This window comes from Melanotaenia boesemani, chromosome 9, assembly GCF_017639745.1.
Source record: "Melanotaenia boesemani isolate fMelBoe1 chromosome 9, fMelBoe1.pri, whole genome shotgun sequence".
In the NCBI taxonomy this organism is placed as follows: domain Eukaryota; kingdom Metazoa; phylum Chordata; class Actinopteri; order Atheriniformes; family Melanotaeniidae; genus Melanotaenia; species Melanotaenia boesemani.
The window spans coordinates 34530378-34546369 of record NC_055690.1 but is presented as its reverse complement, the minus strand read 5'-3'; the positions used below and the strand labels follow the sequence as shown (position 1 = coordinate 34546369).

The 15992-nt window shown below is 43.7% G+C and overlaps 1 long non-coding RNA gene across 1 annotated transcript in view; it reads right to left on the bottom strand.

Moving 5' to 3' along the window:
• The window catches only part of LOC121646076, a 314450-nt gene that overhangs the window by 160472 nt on the left and 137986 nt on the right, over positions 1-15992 (bottom strand). Inside the window, exon 5 of the long non-coding RNA XR_006011554.1 lies at positions 457-585. This is a non-coding gene — a long non-coding RNA (uncharacterized LOC121646076). The remainder of the gene's footprint in view (positions 1-456; positions 586-15992) is intronic.

Below are 15992 nucleotides of genomic sequence, written 5' to 3'. Positions count from 1 at the left end.
TGTGTGCTCGTATTATCACAAAGACTCCCCCTGTTCACCACATCGGCATCTCTAGGTTTCTACAAAAAATCTTCTTTACATATTTAAGGCCTCTTTCCTCCATAATTCCCTCTGATCCATGTCCTTGAGTGGTCATTTTAAATAAAATATATTATAGTGTTTTTATTATTAGACATAACATGGGGGTAAGTTTTGTTTCTAAAAGCCAAACCAGTCAAACTTGAATGCAACAAATTTTCAGTGACAATTACTTTTAAAACATCTGAAGTCACACTTTCCATCATTTATTTAGCTGGTGTTTGCAGCTAAATGAATCTACTGACAGACGTCCACAGAGACAGGACCAACTGTGACAGATGTCGATAAGAAAGTTCCTGTTCCTCGTATTCTCCCTATCTCATATTCTTTTTACACGATCAAACCACACTGTTCACTTTTCCATGAAATCTGACCTACCTGAGTTTCTCTGGGAAGGAAGAAGTCTGCAGGTGGAGTCAGTCCTTTTTATCAGGAATTTACATTCCAGTCACATCACTGGCTTCAGGGTTACAACAGGATGACAAGCTAACAAGGACACCCTCCCACCTGCAGGAAGCAGAGGGAAGTAAAGGAGGAGGGGGGGGCATCGGAAAAAGAAAAGGAAAGAAAGGAGGGAGGGGAGCAATGTCAACATGTTGCATCATTAATTCATTAGTATTCCCTATGATTCATTCCTACCATCTTCTGTCCCTCATGTCACCCACCTCCCCTCCCATCTATCCCCCCCCACATCCGCTGCTCTGCTCATTGTGCTTTCATTGAAATTTCTCAAACAGATTAACAACCTATCTTTTGGTTTTACAGGGATACAAACAGCCCAGCCATGTCTCCTGATAAAACCTGAAATTAGAAAAGAAAATTGTGTTTAGGTGGGATGGTTTTTATTTTTGTCTGCATCACATTTCTGTGTTTGGACAGATGGGCAGGGACTCCATCATAAACTGCTGTTACAGGGGAAAATCTGATATTTTCCGAACCCTAACCATGTAGCTAACCTTTTTTTTTTTTTTTCCTTTTTATTTATCAGGGGACTGTGCCATTAATCTCAGGAGAAAAAAGATGAATTCAGATCTAAATACCTCAGGACACAATATAAATAAATACAGCCAAATTAAAACAACATAAATGCCATTAAACAAACAATGGCCCACTACAATACTTCTCCTCTTGCTGCTTGGACATCCTGCCCACAGGTTTCTTCAAAAATGTCTCAAAGACTCTGGAACCAGATCTGTTACAGATTGTGAACTTGTCCTTAATTTCAGGTGTCTTCCCAGAACTTCTAAAAACAGCTGTGATCAAACCTCTGCTAAAAAGGGACAACCTAGACAAGACACAAATGAGCAACTACAGGCCGATCTCAAATCTTCCTTTTCTAAGTAAGATAATTGAAAAAGCCGTTTTTCATCAGCTAAACGACTTTTTAACACAAAACAACTGCTATGATGTCTTCCAGTCAGGTTTTAGATGGCACCACAGCACTGAGATGCTCTGACCAAAGTCATTAATGACATATGTTTGAATACAGATGATGGAAAAATGTCAGTCTTAGTCTTACTGGACCTCAGTGCTGCATTTGATACAGCCGACCACAATATATTATTTAAACGACTGGAGAACTGGGTGGGCCTCTCTGGTACTGCGCTACGCTGGTTTAAATCTTATTTAGTGAATAGAAAGTACTTTGTGTCAATAGGTAACTTTACATCTGAGCAGATAAAAATTACTTGTGGAGTTCCCCAAGGTTCCATCCTGGGGCCTCTTCTGTTTAACATCTACATCAGGGCTACTCAATTCGGTCCTACGAGGGCCGCAATCCAGCAGGTTTTCCATGTATCCCTGCACCAACACACCTGAGTCAAATTAGGTGGCTCTAACAGCCAATCAGGTTCTACACAATGACTCATTAATTTGACTCAGGTGTGTTGGTGCAGGGATGCATGGAAAACCTGCTGGATTGCGGCCCTCGTAGGACCGAATTGAGTAGCCCTGATCTACATGCTCCCACTGGCACAGGTCATGAGGAAAAACAAAATTAGTTACCATAGCTACGCAGATGACACATATATATATATTACAATGTCACCAGGAGATCGAGGCCCTGTACAGGCTCTTGGCAAATGCATCGAGGAGATTAATGACTGGATGTGTATGAACTTTCTTCAGTTAAACAAAAACAAAACTGAGGTGATGGTCTTTGGCGTGAAAGAGAAACGATTAAAGGTCACCACAGAGCTTCAGTCTATACACCTAAAACCCACCAACCAGGCCAGAAATCTGGGTGTATTGATGGACTCAGACCTTAACTTTGAAAAACACATTAAGGGAATTACAAAATCAGCCTACTATCACCTTAAGAGTATATCAAGGGAAAAAGATCTGATGTCTCAGCAGGACCTGGAAAAACTAGTCCAGCTTTCATCTTTAGTCGGCTTGATTATTGTAACTGTGTTTTTACAGGTTCTACCTAAAACATCAGTTAGACACCTGCAGCTGATCCAGAACTCTGCTGCTTCTCAGAGGTGTCGCTGGTGGCAGGTAAGTGACGCTAATGCTGTAGGTGACGTAGTTCCGGGGGAGACGGCAGATTCAAACTAGGCGCGCCCAAACATTTCTACTTTCATTCGATTGTATTTTGTGCCAACTTAATCAAAAAATATTCTTTAAAGTAGGACTATAGTGTCTTTAAAAGGTACACTCTGGAGCACAGCGGGGAGGATTTGGCCAGCCTGACAGATTTTATAGATCGTTGTTACGACAGAATCGTCATGGGGAAACCAAACAACACCTCCACCCCCTCCACCTCATCTAAATCCAAGAGACAGCGAAATGAGGATTCACCTGGAGCTATTTCACCACCGGGGAACGACTCAACAGATGTTCTGATCTCCATAGATAAGAAACTCAGTAGTTTTGATGCGCGTTTGAGTCTGGTAGAAATTCTCCACAAAGAGTTCCAGGCGCTACGTGAATCATTAGAATTCAGCCAGAAGCAGGTGGAAAGTCTGGCTGCAGAAAATGCCGGTCTCAGAGAGACAGTAAAATCCCTCACCGAGGGCTTGACCCGTCTCTCAGATGAAAATAAGAAGATTAAGGAAACGGTGATCGATCTGCAGGCGCGGAGCATGAGAGAGAACCTGGTGTTTGCAGGGATTCCAGAGCAGACGGAGGAGGACCCCGAGACCACGGTGAAAAACTTCATCAAAACCCACCTGAAGCTCCCGGAGGAAACGGTGAAAAACATCTCCTTTCACAGAGTCCATCGGCTCGGCGGGAGGAAACCCGGGTCCAGCAGACCAAGACCCATCGTAGCGAAGTTCGTCAGCTTCAAACAGAAGGAGCAGGTGAAGAACCAGGGCCGCGAACTGAAGGGGACCAACTTCGGAGTAAACGACCAATATCCGAGAGAGATTCTGGACCGACGGAGAGTCCTGTTTCCCATCAGAAGGAAATCTATGGCTAATGGCGCTCGCGCTGTCATCGCGGTGGATAAACTGTTTATTAATGGACAACTGTACCGCGACCCGGACGTCACTCCGTGGCTCTTCTGATCCCAGGTGCTGTATGTCAATCTCTCCAAATGATCACTCTTAACTCGCCATTATAGATCACTGACAGTAGAACACACTGCTCGTCTCACCACAGCCTCGACACCTAGATCGATGTATTTTTTTCTGTTTTGTTTTTATATTTCACACAAATACTTTTCTCACTTTTCACTATCTTTCACGCTTTCACTGTTAATTGTAATCCAGCTCGTAATATCAGCAGCGCACGCGGCCGGTCGAAAAACCGTCAGGACGCACAGCCGCACCATACATGATAAATATAAACACTCGCGTTTTATGTATGAGAGAACACGCATTAAGGTACATATACGGACATTTAACATACGGACAAACGCGCGCAATCAGGCTGCATGCAAACACGCGCGAACACGCAAGAGGGGCGCACAAAGACACACGCGTCAGTAACACGCATGAAGCATTAAACCGTTCACAATAACCATGTTAAAAATCGTCTGTTGGAATGTACATGGAGCCGGTTCCAGGGAGAAGAGGTTGAAGATCTTTAATAAATTACAGGAGCTGCAGGCTGACATTGTCTTACTACAAGAGACTCATTTAACAAACTCAACCATAGACCTTCTTCAAACAGCTCAGTTTCCTCATGTTTACTCAGCTTGTTATAATTCTAGGCAAAGAGGAGTAGCTACTCTTATTAATAAGAGACTAAATTTTGACATAGATAGCACAGTAGCGGATCCGGAAGGCAGATTTCTGATAACTTTATTATCTATTTGTAATATCAAATTATGTATTACCAATGTGTACGGCCCCAATGCAGATGATCCCTCCTTTTTCCACTCCCTGTTTGCTACACTCCAGAATTATTCAGATAACAGAATAGTGCTAGCTGGTGATTTTAATGTAGTCTTGACTGAACAAGATCGCTGCAGCACATCAGGTAGTCATCGAGTCTGGCAGTCGTCAGAAACTATCAAACAGTACATGAAGGATTTTGGTCTTTGCGATGCTTGGCGCTCTCACCATCCTAAACTAAGAGAATACACCTTCTTCTCTTCAGTTCACCACTCCTTCTCTAGAATAGATTATATATTAAATAGTAACTCACTAATGGGCGACATTTCAGAGACTCAGATACATCCAATCAGCATTAGCGATCACGCACCAGTTTCATTCACTCTGAGAAACAAAAATAATAAACCGATTGGTAAAAGCTGGAGATTCAACACCTCTTTATTGAAAGATCCTGAGTTCATTGATTATTTTAAAAAAGAATGGTCAATTTATATAGAAAAAAATGACATGCCTGAAACTTCAGCGTGTCTCCTATGGGAAGCAGGAAAAGCAGTAATGCGAGGGAAAATAATTTCCTTCTCCTCACATAAGAAGAAGAAGGAAACAGCAAGAGTTTTAGAATTAGAACTCAGGATTAAATCATTGGAGGAGGCTTACCGCATTTCCCCCGAAGAGCACACAATGAATAATATAAGGAAAACTAAATTGCAGCTTAAAGAAATTATAGATAAAAAAACACAATTTTTAGTGCAAAGACTTCGCTTGGAGAACTTTGAACATAGTAACAAATCTGGAAAGTTTTTAGCAAATCAACTAAAAACAAACAAGGAGAAAACAACAATCTCCTCTGTTAAAGATCAAGACGGAAACATCAGCCATGACCCAGACAAGATAAATGACACGTTTAGAAGCTTCTATAAAACATTATATGAATCACAGATTAATCCAACAGATGAACATATTGAACAATTTTTAAACAACATTAATCTACCAAAACTAAAAAATGAAAATAAAATAAATTTAGATGCACCTATTACTGTAGATGAACTCCACGAAGCTCTCCAACATATGCCCAACAATAAAGCCCCGGGTCCAGATGGTTACTCAGCAGAATTTTACAAGGAATTCTGGACAACGCTAGCTCCTACATTTTATAATATGTTGTTAGAAATACAGGAAAAACAAAAAATACCGCAAAATATGAACTTAGCTAATATAACACTATTGCTAAAACCAGGCAAAGACCCCACACTTCCATCCAGTTACCGTCCCATATCTTTAATAAATGTAGACCTGAAAATAATTAGTAAAGCTCTTGCCAGAAGGATAGAAAAAATAACCCCTCTTATAATACATCCGGACCAGACAGGTTTTATAAAAGGTCGACATTCATCTACTAACACACGTAGACTAATTAACCTCATTGATTACTCTACTTTACATAATCTAGAATCCACAATCATTTCTCTAGATGCAGAAAAAGCCTTCGACAGGGTAAACTGGAAGTTTCTATTTGCAACACTAGACAAATTTGGGTTTGGACCTTCTTTCATAGAGTGGATTAAAATATTATATAATAACCCAAATGCATGTGTGAAAACCAACGATCAAACTTCTCCAAGCTTCCGCTTACAGAAAGGCACCAGACAGGGCTGTCCACTCTCCCCCTCACTTTTTGCCATTTTCATAGAGCCGTTAGCAGCTGCTATTAGACAAAATATAGAAATTAAAGGAATCCAGGGCAAAAATATAGAACATAAAATAAGTCTTTATGCAGATGATGTATTACTCTTCCTTCAGAACTCACAAACATCACTCTCTCAGACAATCACGGTTATTAATAAGTTCTCATCAATATCTGATTATTCTATTAACTGGTCTAAGACTACAGCCATGTCCATCAACTGTGACCTACAAAACATCCCTAATATCAAAATACAGACAGGAAACATTAGATATTTAGGTATAAATATTTCCCCCAGATTATCAGATTTAACAAAATTAAACTATGTTCAGCTACTAAAAACAATAGAAGATGATCTCTTACGGTGGAGGCTCTTACCCATCTCAATAATGGGGAGAGTTGCCACCATTAAGATGATGATCCTACCTAAAGTTAATTATTTATTTTCAATGATACCCACTAAACCCTCCACCAGTTGGTTTAAATCTCTGGACTCTTTCATATCCAAGTTTCTTTGGAAAAACAAGCCGTCACGTATCAGTCTTAAAACCTTACAGCAGACTAAAGATAGAGGAGGACTGGACCTACCAAACTTTAATAACTACTTTATAGCTAACAGGCTGCAGTACATCTCCAAGTGGCTCAAACCCAGTTATCTGGATGAGCCGTGGCTAGATGTGGAGCAGGCTTTGTGTGAGGACTTAGTCATCTCTGACCTGCCGTTCATCAGCTCAACCATTAAACCATATAAGTGCTTTAAAAGCCTTAACATCCGTTTTTCCTTAATGGCTTGGTGGGAATTCTGTAAGATAACCAGATCTTCCCTCTTTCCATGTAGACTTACACCCATCTGGAACAACCCTGACATCCTGCAGAACAAAAAGATGATAAACTTCACTCAATGGAAGACTAAAGGAATACAACAGTTAGGACAGATAATAGAAAATGGAAACTTTGTATCTTTCAACACAATTGTCTCACAGTATGGAATCAACAGCAATAAATTCTTAGAGTACCACCAACTAAAATCAATTATATGTAAGAAGTATACCCCTGTACAGTTAGACTTGCAGCTTCCTGTCAGAATAGCAGAATTCCTGAATCATAATACTCCAAAATTATTATCAAAAATATATAGATTACTTGCAAAGCTAGAAGACAGGATATCTCTCCCGACTTCAAAATGGGAAGATGATTTATCTAATAACTTTGATCAGAAAAGATGGTCGCAAATATGTTTAAACACGTTTAAAATGACTCAGAATTCAAATATACAACTAATACAATTCAAAATTCTCCATAGAACTCATTATACAGGACACAGGATGTTCAGGATGGGCCTTTCACCATCAGATATCTGCCCACACTGCTCTGAGAACACCTCTGATAGCTACATCCATGCGCTGTGGTCCTGCACACCTGTCCAAAGGTTCTGGATTAAGGTGTGTGAAGATCTCTCAAAATGGTTTAAAACTAGTTTTCCTGCAAACCCCACACTTTGCCTACTGGGCGACCTGGGTGACACCAACATAGGAATACACTCCATAAACTTGGTCCTCGCAGTCTTATGCATCGCAAAGAAAACTATTCTTGTGAACTGGAAAGATAAGAATAATTTGTCTATCCAGCAGTTTAGAAATCTCCTGTTAGATCACATCAGCATTGAGACAATGTCTGCCTCCTCCAGGAACCAGTCAGATGACTTTCATTCCCTCTGGTCCCCTGTGACTGGCTACATCACTTAATGTAGGTGGAGGATTGCGGCTTCGCTGGGATGGGGGCGGATGTGGGTGGGGGGTCCCTGGTGGCTTCAGGTCTCCGGTTGTCTCCTGGGTGGGGATCTAGGCTGCTCCGCTGCTGGGTCGGCTGGGGGTTCCGGTCTGGGCGGGCGGCATTGGGTGGGCCCCGGGGTGGGGCTGCCTCGTGGCGGTGGGGGGTGGCTGCCGGGGTGCCTGGGTCGGTGTCCGTCGGCCCCTGGCCGGGTGGCCGGTCGGGCCCGGGGTGGGCCGGGTGGGGGCCCCGGGCTCTGGGGCGTCGGGTCTCCCCCCGCTCCTGGGGGTGGGGGGTCTGCCGCTGCTGGGGGGGGCTGGGCCCGTCCGGATGTGCCGTGCCGGGGGTTGGTCCGTGCCCTGGTGCTTGGTCGCAGCCCCGGAACCTGGGTGGGGGTGTGTTTGTGTGTGGGTGTGTGTGTGTGTGTGTCTGTGGGTATGCTGGTGTGTGGGTGGGTGTAGAGGGACGTGTGTGCCGTATGTGTGTGTGGGTGTGTATGAAGGTCTGGGTGTGTGCGTGTATGTGTGTGTGTGAGTAGTGTGCGGGTGTGTGTGTGGAGGTCTATGTGGGATGTGGGTGTGTGTGAAGGTATGTATATATGAGTGTGTGCACGTGGAGGTCGAGGTGTGTGTGGAGGAGTGAAGGAGTGGGTGGAGGCGTGAGTATGTATGGAGGTGCTTGTGTGTATATGCAGGTATGTATGTGAGTGTGTGTGTAGTGGTGTATGTGTATGGAGGGGTATGAGAGTGTGTGTGTATGTGGGCACCGGTGTGTGTGTTTATAGGTATGTGCGTGACGTGTGTGTGTGGAGGTATGTGCACGTATTGAGGTGTTGGTATATAGAGGTGTGTGAGAGTGTGTGTGAGTGGCTGGGGAGAAAAAAAAAAAAAAAAAAAAAAAAAAGGGAGTGTGTGCGTTTGCAGGGGGTTAGGACGTGTCCTCTGGGGGGCGCCCTGGCTGGGTGTTGGGGGCGGGGGCCTGGGGTTCCCTTCCTTCGCCTCGCCCCCCTCCCACTCAGAAAGAGGAAAGTGGCCCCTTGGGCTGGTGGCTGGCCCCTGGGGGGGTTCGTGGCGTGCCTGGGTTGGGGTGCCTGCTCTGGGCCTGTGACGCCCTTCGGGGCCGGCGGGGGACGGGGGCGCCCTAAGCCACTGGCGGGTCGTCTTCCAGGGGGGAGGCTTACCCCCCTCTGGACCTACATCTCCTGACCCCTCCCCTCCCCACTCTTCACTACATACACAGGTAGGGCCGTGGGGGGTGTGCTTGTTGCGCTGGGCGGGGCAGGGGGGGTCATCATAGTGGCCCCGTTGCTTCGCCGAGCGGCAGCATGCCTCCCAGCTTTTAATTCCACTTAGTCACTGAGCACAAATAACATTTGCAACATACAAACACGTTTTGGGGGGTGGAACATGCGAGGTCAGGTGGGTGGGACTGCTCAGGTGGCCCCACCCCCTCCTCAATGCAGTTACTGCCCCCCAATTTTAACCCTCTTTTTTTAATTGCAAACAGCACATAATATATTCCCTCACTAGTGGGGGAGGGAGGGGCGATGGGGTCTTCAAGCGCCCCTGTCTCCATGGATGGCCCGGGGGCGGGGTGGGCCGGGTGGCCTGTCGCGTTGGCCCGGGGCGTGGGCGGGCTGTCCCGGGGGGTTTGGCTGCTGGCCCTGGGGGGAAGGTGCTGTTTTGGGGGTGGGGAGTGGGGGACTGGGGCGGGGTGGGGGGGGGTGGGGGCCTGGCTCGTGTCTCCTCGCCTCCTGGCTGGGGCTGTCCCCCCGCGGCGTGGGGTGGCGGGAGGATGGTGGTGGGGGGATGGTGTTTGTTTGTGTGTGTGTGTGTATGTGGGGGGGGGGGAGAGTGGTGTGTGTGTGGGGGGATGGGTGGTGGAGGGATGGTGTGTGTGTGTGGGAGGGTGGGGTGTGTGGAGGTGGATGTGTGGTGTGTGGGAGGGGGGGTGGTGTGGGTGTGGGAGGATGAATGGTGGAGGGATGATGTATGTGGGGGAGGATGGGGTATGTGTGGGAGAATGTATGGTGCAGGGAGGGGGAGTGTGTGGGAGGATGGATGGTGGAAGAATGGTGTGTGTGCAGGAGGATGGATGGTGTATGGGAGGGAGGATGGTGTGTGTGTGGGGGAGTGGTGTATGTTTGGGAGAGTGGGTGATGGAGGGGTGGTGTGTGTGTGTGTGGGAGGATGGGGTACGTGAAGGTGGATGTTTGGTGTAGGAGAGGGAGGACGGTGTATGTGTAGGAGAATGATGTATGTGTGGGAGGATGGGTAGTGGAAGGATGGTGTGTGTGTGTGTGTGTGGGAGGTGTGAAGGTGGAGGATGGTGTATGTGTGGGAGGATGAGTGGTGGAGGGATGATGTGTGTGTGGGAGGATGGGGTAGGTGTGGGAGAGTGTATGGTGGAAGGATGGTGAGTGTGTGGGAGGATGGATGGTGGAAGGATGGTGTGTGTGTGGAAGGATGGATGGTGGAAGGATGGTGTGTGTGTGTGGGAGGACAGAGTATGTAAGGGTTGGATGGTGTATGTGTGGGAGGATGAATGGAGGAGTGGAAGGAGAGTGTGTGTGTTTGTGTGTGTTGGTCTGGGGGGGGGGGCAGGACTGGTTCTCGGGGTGTGCGGCTGGGCGCTGGGGTGTGGGGCTGGCCTCTGGCGGTGGCCGTCTGGGCGGGCCGGGTCCCCCCGGGTGGCGTGCTGGCCCTTGGCCTGTGGGGGTGGGGGGTGTCCCTGCGCTCCTGGGCCCGGGCCCTCTGCCCCGTCTGTCCCGGGCGGCCGGTGCCCGGGGGGGTCGGGGACTGCTGGCCTCGGCCTGCCGGGGCCGGTGCCCTGTGTCCGCGGGGCGGCTCCTGCTGGGGTCTCCTGCTGCTGCCTTCCTGGGCGGGCGAGTGGTCGTCTCTGTGGACCGGTCGGGATCTGTAGCCTACGGGGGGGCTGGTGGCCTGGGTCTCGGGACCGCTGGCCTGACTCTGGCCTCTGTTCAAGTGAGGTGGCATCTGCATGATCACTCTGCATGGTCACTCCTTCCTGAACGTCTCCACACAGTCTTTGCGTCGCCATGTGGCCGAGTTCTCCAGCATATCCACACAGGTTTCTCTGCGCGTGTTCTTGAATACAGCAGTTTCACTTATATCTATTATCATATTTTGTTTCTTTTTTTTTATTATTTCTGTTCTTATTATTATTATTACTCTTACTCTTATTATTATTACTACTACTATTATTATTATTACTATTATTGTGATTATTATTATTGTTACTATTATCAACTAGTTGTGTAATGACCTACTGGCCAGGATGATCTTAGCTATATATGTTGCAAGTAGTATGGATTACATGGTTTTCTGTATAATGTTTTAAGTCCCCACCCGCACTCCCCACACCCTTTCTGTCCCTCTCTCTCCCCTCCCTCTTCTCTCTACTTTCTTTTCTATCTCTCTCTCTCTCTGTCCCCTCCGGTCGAGTCCAGCATTAAGAGTCTGATTTAATAAAGTTTTTCATGTCATCAAGAGGGACTTTATACATGTAGTATAAATCCCTGCTTGATAGAGTAAAATTGCCCAGCACCAGACAGCAGCCAGACAATCATTCTGTTAAAAAAAAAAAAAAAAAAAAAAAAAAAAAAAAAAAAAAAAAAAAAAAAAAAGAACTCTGCTGCTCGAGTCCTCACTAAGACCAAGAAAGTGGACCACATCTGTCCAGCTCTGAGGTCTTTACACTGGCTGCCGGTCCATCAGAGGATAGACTTCAAAGTTCTGCTGCTGGTCTATAAAGCTCTGAATGGTTTAGGACCAAAATACATCAGTGAACTCTTGACCTAGTATGAACCTGCCAGAACCCTCAGGTCATCTGGTTCCAGTTTCTTATCAGTTCCCAGAGTCAGAACCAGACATGGAGAAGCTGTATTCAGCTTCTATGCTCCACATGTCTGGAACAAACTCCCAGAAAGCCTCAGATCAGCTGAAACACTCAGTTTATTTAAAAGTCAAGGTTTAAGACCCACCTGTTCTCTGCTGCATTTCCATAGTTTTTATTTAGAAGTCAAACTCTACATCTGGTTATTTAAGCTGAAATCATGTTTTAATATTGTCTTTAACTTTATTTCTTGCATTTTATCTATTTTATTTTAGCATATTCATTCTGCTTTTATTTCATAAATTGCATTTCTTTTAATCTTTATTTATTTTTTTAATGCACTTGTATTGCTTTCTGCACCTTGCTGTAAAGATTTATGTAAAGCACTTTAAATTGTCTATACAAATAAATTTGCCTTTGCCTTTACAATAAAACTCATAACTATAAAAAGTCAAATTGATTGACGTAGACCCTAATACATTTCTTATCCAAGAGATTTAATAACAAAGCTATGTGTTTGAGTAATATATATATATATATACATATATATATATATATATATATATATATATATACATATATATATATATATATATATATCTTCTCTTTGAATTATCTGAATTAATGTATGTATGTATAAATTTTTATAGTTGAAAATTAATTGTAGCATCTATACTGGGACACAGGTCATTTATACTGGGACACAGGTCATTTATACTGGGGCTCGTGCCCCAAAGTTATACTGTTTCTTATGTCTGTCAGACATCAGGGCATTAATGTAAACTATGATTCATCTGATAATGGATTTTAATAACTTAAATATAAAATGTAAGCCTGCTTATAAAAAGTTCTCAAACGTTAGTAAAGGAAAAGTTCCAAACTTTTGCAAAGGCTGTAAATTTTCTATTTATTCGGATATTCGACATTGTTTAGTTACAACTGGTTTAGGCTGCAGGATCACAGTAAACGTCATCTGTTTATGTTACAATGATTTTTAGTTTATGGTCACAACATTGCCCGACAAGAACAAATAACATTACATTTAACAATATCTGGGGTCATTCTGGGGTGTCTGTTACTAACATGTCTAACAGGTAGACATGTACATGTGTGTACTGTATGTAGGTATTGTCCTTAAATGTACATGCACATGTCTCATTACTCTGTCTACATTTATGTTGTAAAACCAATAAAATTCTAATATAAAAAAGCAATATCTGAGTCTCTCAGTCTGTTAGCATTAACTAACATCACAAACGTTACTCTTTGTATCACATTAAGCTGGTCAGCAACATGAACATGTACAATTTAGTGTCAGACTGACGACTTTTTACCTAAATTTGTTGTGTTTTGTTGTTGCTGTTTTCTCTGACATGTCATGTCTCCTCTGCTCTCTGATGTGAACACACCGCCATCAGCAGACAGTGTTAACCACTGCGATAGACAGCGCCATCTTCGTCTGTGTTCTTCATATTCACTTTCTTTTTTAAACCACAATTAAAGCTTTCCACGGCTGTTCGAACAGCTGAGAAATGTCTTCCAGATTTCCTTGAAATTGCTAAAAAAAAAAAAAAAAGCCTTCTTCTCATCTCTCCCACTGTGACATGCACAGGAATGCCACTTCAGCGACGGTGGAGGGTCTACGTCTGGTGTTTGCCTGGATTAATCTAGACTTTCTTTCTGAAATGATTGGCCTTGCCTTGTTCACTTTGGGTTTTTTCAAAATGATGATGAAATGAAAAACTTCACAAGAAGACAAAAAGAAGACAAAATTCTTAAAAAGCCCAAGAATAAAAGCTCACAATGATGCCTGCATCATTTAAGTCTGATCACCTAAACTCTACTCATTTCAATCAATTTCATCAACGCGCTGATGTTGTTCAAGCTAATCACGACTGTGATGAGCATCTGAGACCAGAACATCGTCCACATTACATTTTCATTTAATCCTGAACGTCCTGACCTCTGTGGGCGAATCATTCGCTCCTACATTCAACAAGCTTCTGGGGAGAAAGAACATCAGAGGAAGACATGAAGATTTGTGGAACTGAGGAAAAAGATGTGCTGAGAAAAAGCCACAACTCCCACAGCTCCCGTCTTCCTCATGTTCCAGTCCACCTACGAGTCGAAACTTGCAGCTGATTGTTCTCTAGTTTCTCCAGAGGCATGATGGGAAATGCAAGCAGTAAAAAGGAGGAGGAATGTTGAAGAGAAGCAGGTATACAGAAATAAAGGACCCCAGAAAGCAGAAATCTGAGTCGTGGGTTTCAGGAACGTGACACTAAAAAATACGTATTTAAGTACTCTGTATTTTTTATAATGCTTTTTTTGTTCTTTAACGAAATGTCATTTGCTGAATTGACCAACCTGAAATGGCTCAAGGCCTGCAAGAATGCACTCGGTTTACTTTAATTCCTTTACCTATGCATAATGAAGGAAGGTAATTAAACATGCTGCGAGTGAAACAAACTGCAGCTTCAAATGCCACCGAGTGGAGATGGTAGGCTGCAGCTGGGTTTGATAACATGATCTAAATGACTTCAAAAGCAAATAACGGATGAAAAACAACAAAGTTCTTGTGGAAAAAAAGAAGAAAATATGATGAAGAAAAACTGTCCCAAGAGGGTGAGTTAGTGGAAGAGTGGGAGGAAGGAAGAAGAGGATTGGTGTGTTGGATGACTGGCTTTAGGGCTGGAAGAAGAGCTGGACTTCAGAAACAACAGCAAACGGTGCAGATGGAAAAATCAGCTGAACAGATGACAAAAAGAGGAAAACATGAAGAATTTTAAAGTCATCAATGAATGAAAAAACAAAAAGAAGCAACTTTGCTTCAAAAGCAAATATAAGAATGACATAGTATACAAAATATTTTAATATTTAATTTAAAAATAGTATAAAAATATAAACTTTCAAATAAAAATGTACAATAATGAATGTATTATTATTAGTATCATTATTATCATTATTATTATTATTATTATTATTATTATTACTACTTGATGATTCAGTAGTAGACTTTTTTTCTTTGGTTATTGACAAATCCTCATTTGATGATTGTAAATCTATTTATATACAAATGTGTGTAAATTAGCTCCAGCTCTATATATTCCCCACATACAGATTTTTAATATATTAAAACATATTACTGAGCTGCATGGTCTTGATGGAGTTTTGAGGGACTCAGTGGTCCAGATCACACAACAAATTTTCAGGTTGAACTTCCTAAAAGAGGTGGAAGAGGAGGAAGAACAAGTCCTTCAATATGAAACGGCCATTTCTGCTGTTTGTTTACATCCTTCCTCTAAACTACTGCGAACACCTCGAGTTTCCACGGCTTTGATATAAAATGCCACATGGACACAGTTAGGAGAGAAGGACGGGCATGAAAGTAAGAACCTGAATTAAACTACGCCATTTTCTCCTTCAACCGGCATCATGGTCTGAATGAAGCTCCAAGATCTTGAACTGACAAACAGAGAGGACGTGAAAACTCTGAGATTTACTGAGATGTGGAAAGAGATTCAGGAGGCGAAATCAATGCTGCCTGTATGACTCATCATTTTCCTTCTCCTTTAATTTAACTACTTCTGGAAATGTAACAAACTTGATGTCACATGACACAGATGGACCAAATACGAATTATTTAGGACTAAAACAAACAAACATGCATGACATGCAGTGGGATGCAACCCTCATCTAAATTGTGGTAAACTCCAGCTCTGCCCAAACTTTTCCTCAAATCTGTCTAAAGTTTTGATTAATCCTGCTAAAAAATAGACAAACAAGAACATTTCAGTTGTTAAAGCTCTGATTATCCCCAACAAAGCTGAATGTTACGTTGGTGTTACGTTGTCAGTGTGGATGGAAACGAGCTGAGGTTAACAGGAATGTGTTTGAGCTGAGAGATGCAGGTGAGAGATTCATGAGGTGAACTGGGCCTGAAACCAGGAGATAATGGTGACACCAGAGAGCTGAAGCTCATCGAGAAGCTTGCAGGTGTTTTGCCGCTCTTTACACTTCTTGACTGACAGCTGCAGCAGCATTACAACCACCGCACAGCAGAGGATTAGCGGTAGCATGGCCTAGCGCTACACAAAAAGGATTAGCCTTAGCATGTGCTAATGCTGCAGGCTAACAGATCAGCAGCAGCTATGCAGCAGAATGGCTACAGGAGAAGCGATTAGCTATCGTCTGACTCCGTGATCAGGTGATCAGGAGCCTTAAGGACCAAACAGAAAGGGATTTAATGTCGAGACGTTTAAAAAAAGCAGAAACTGGAACATTTAACAGGCTTTAGGGTGCAACTGCTCACTCCATCAAAG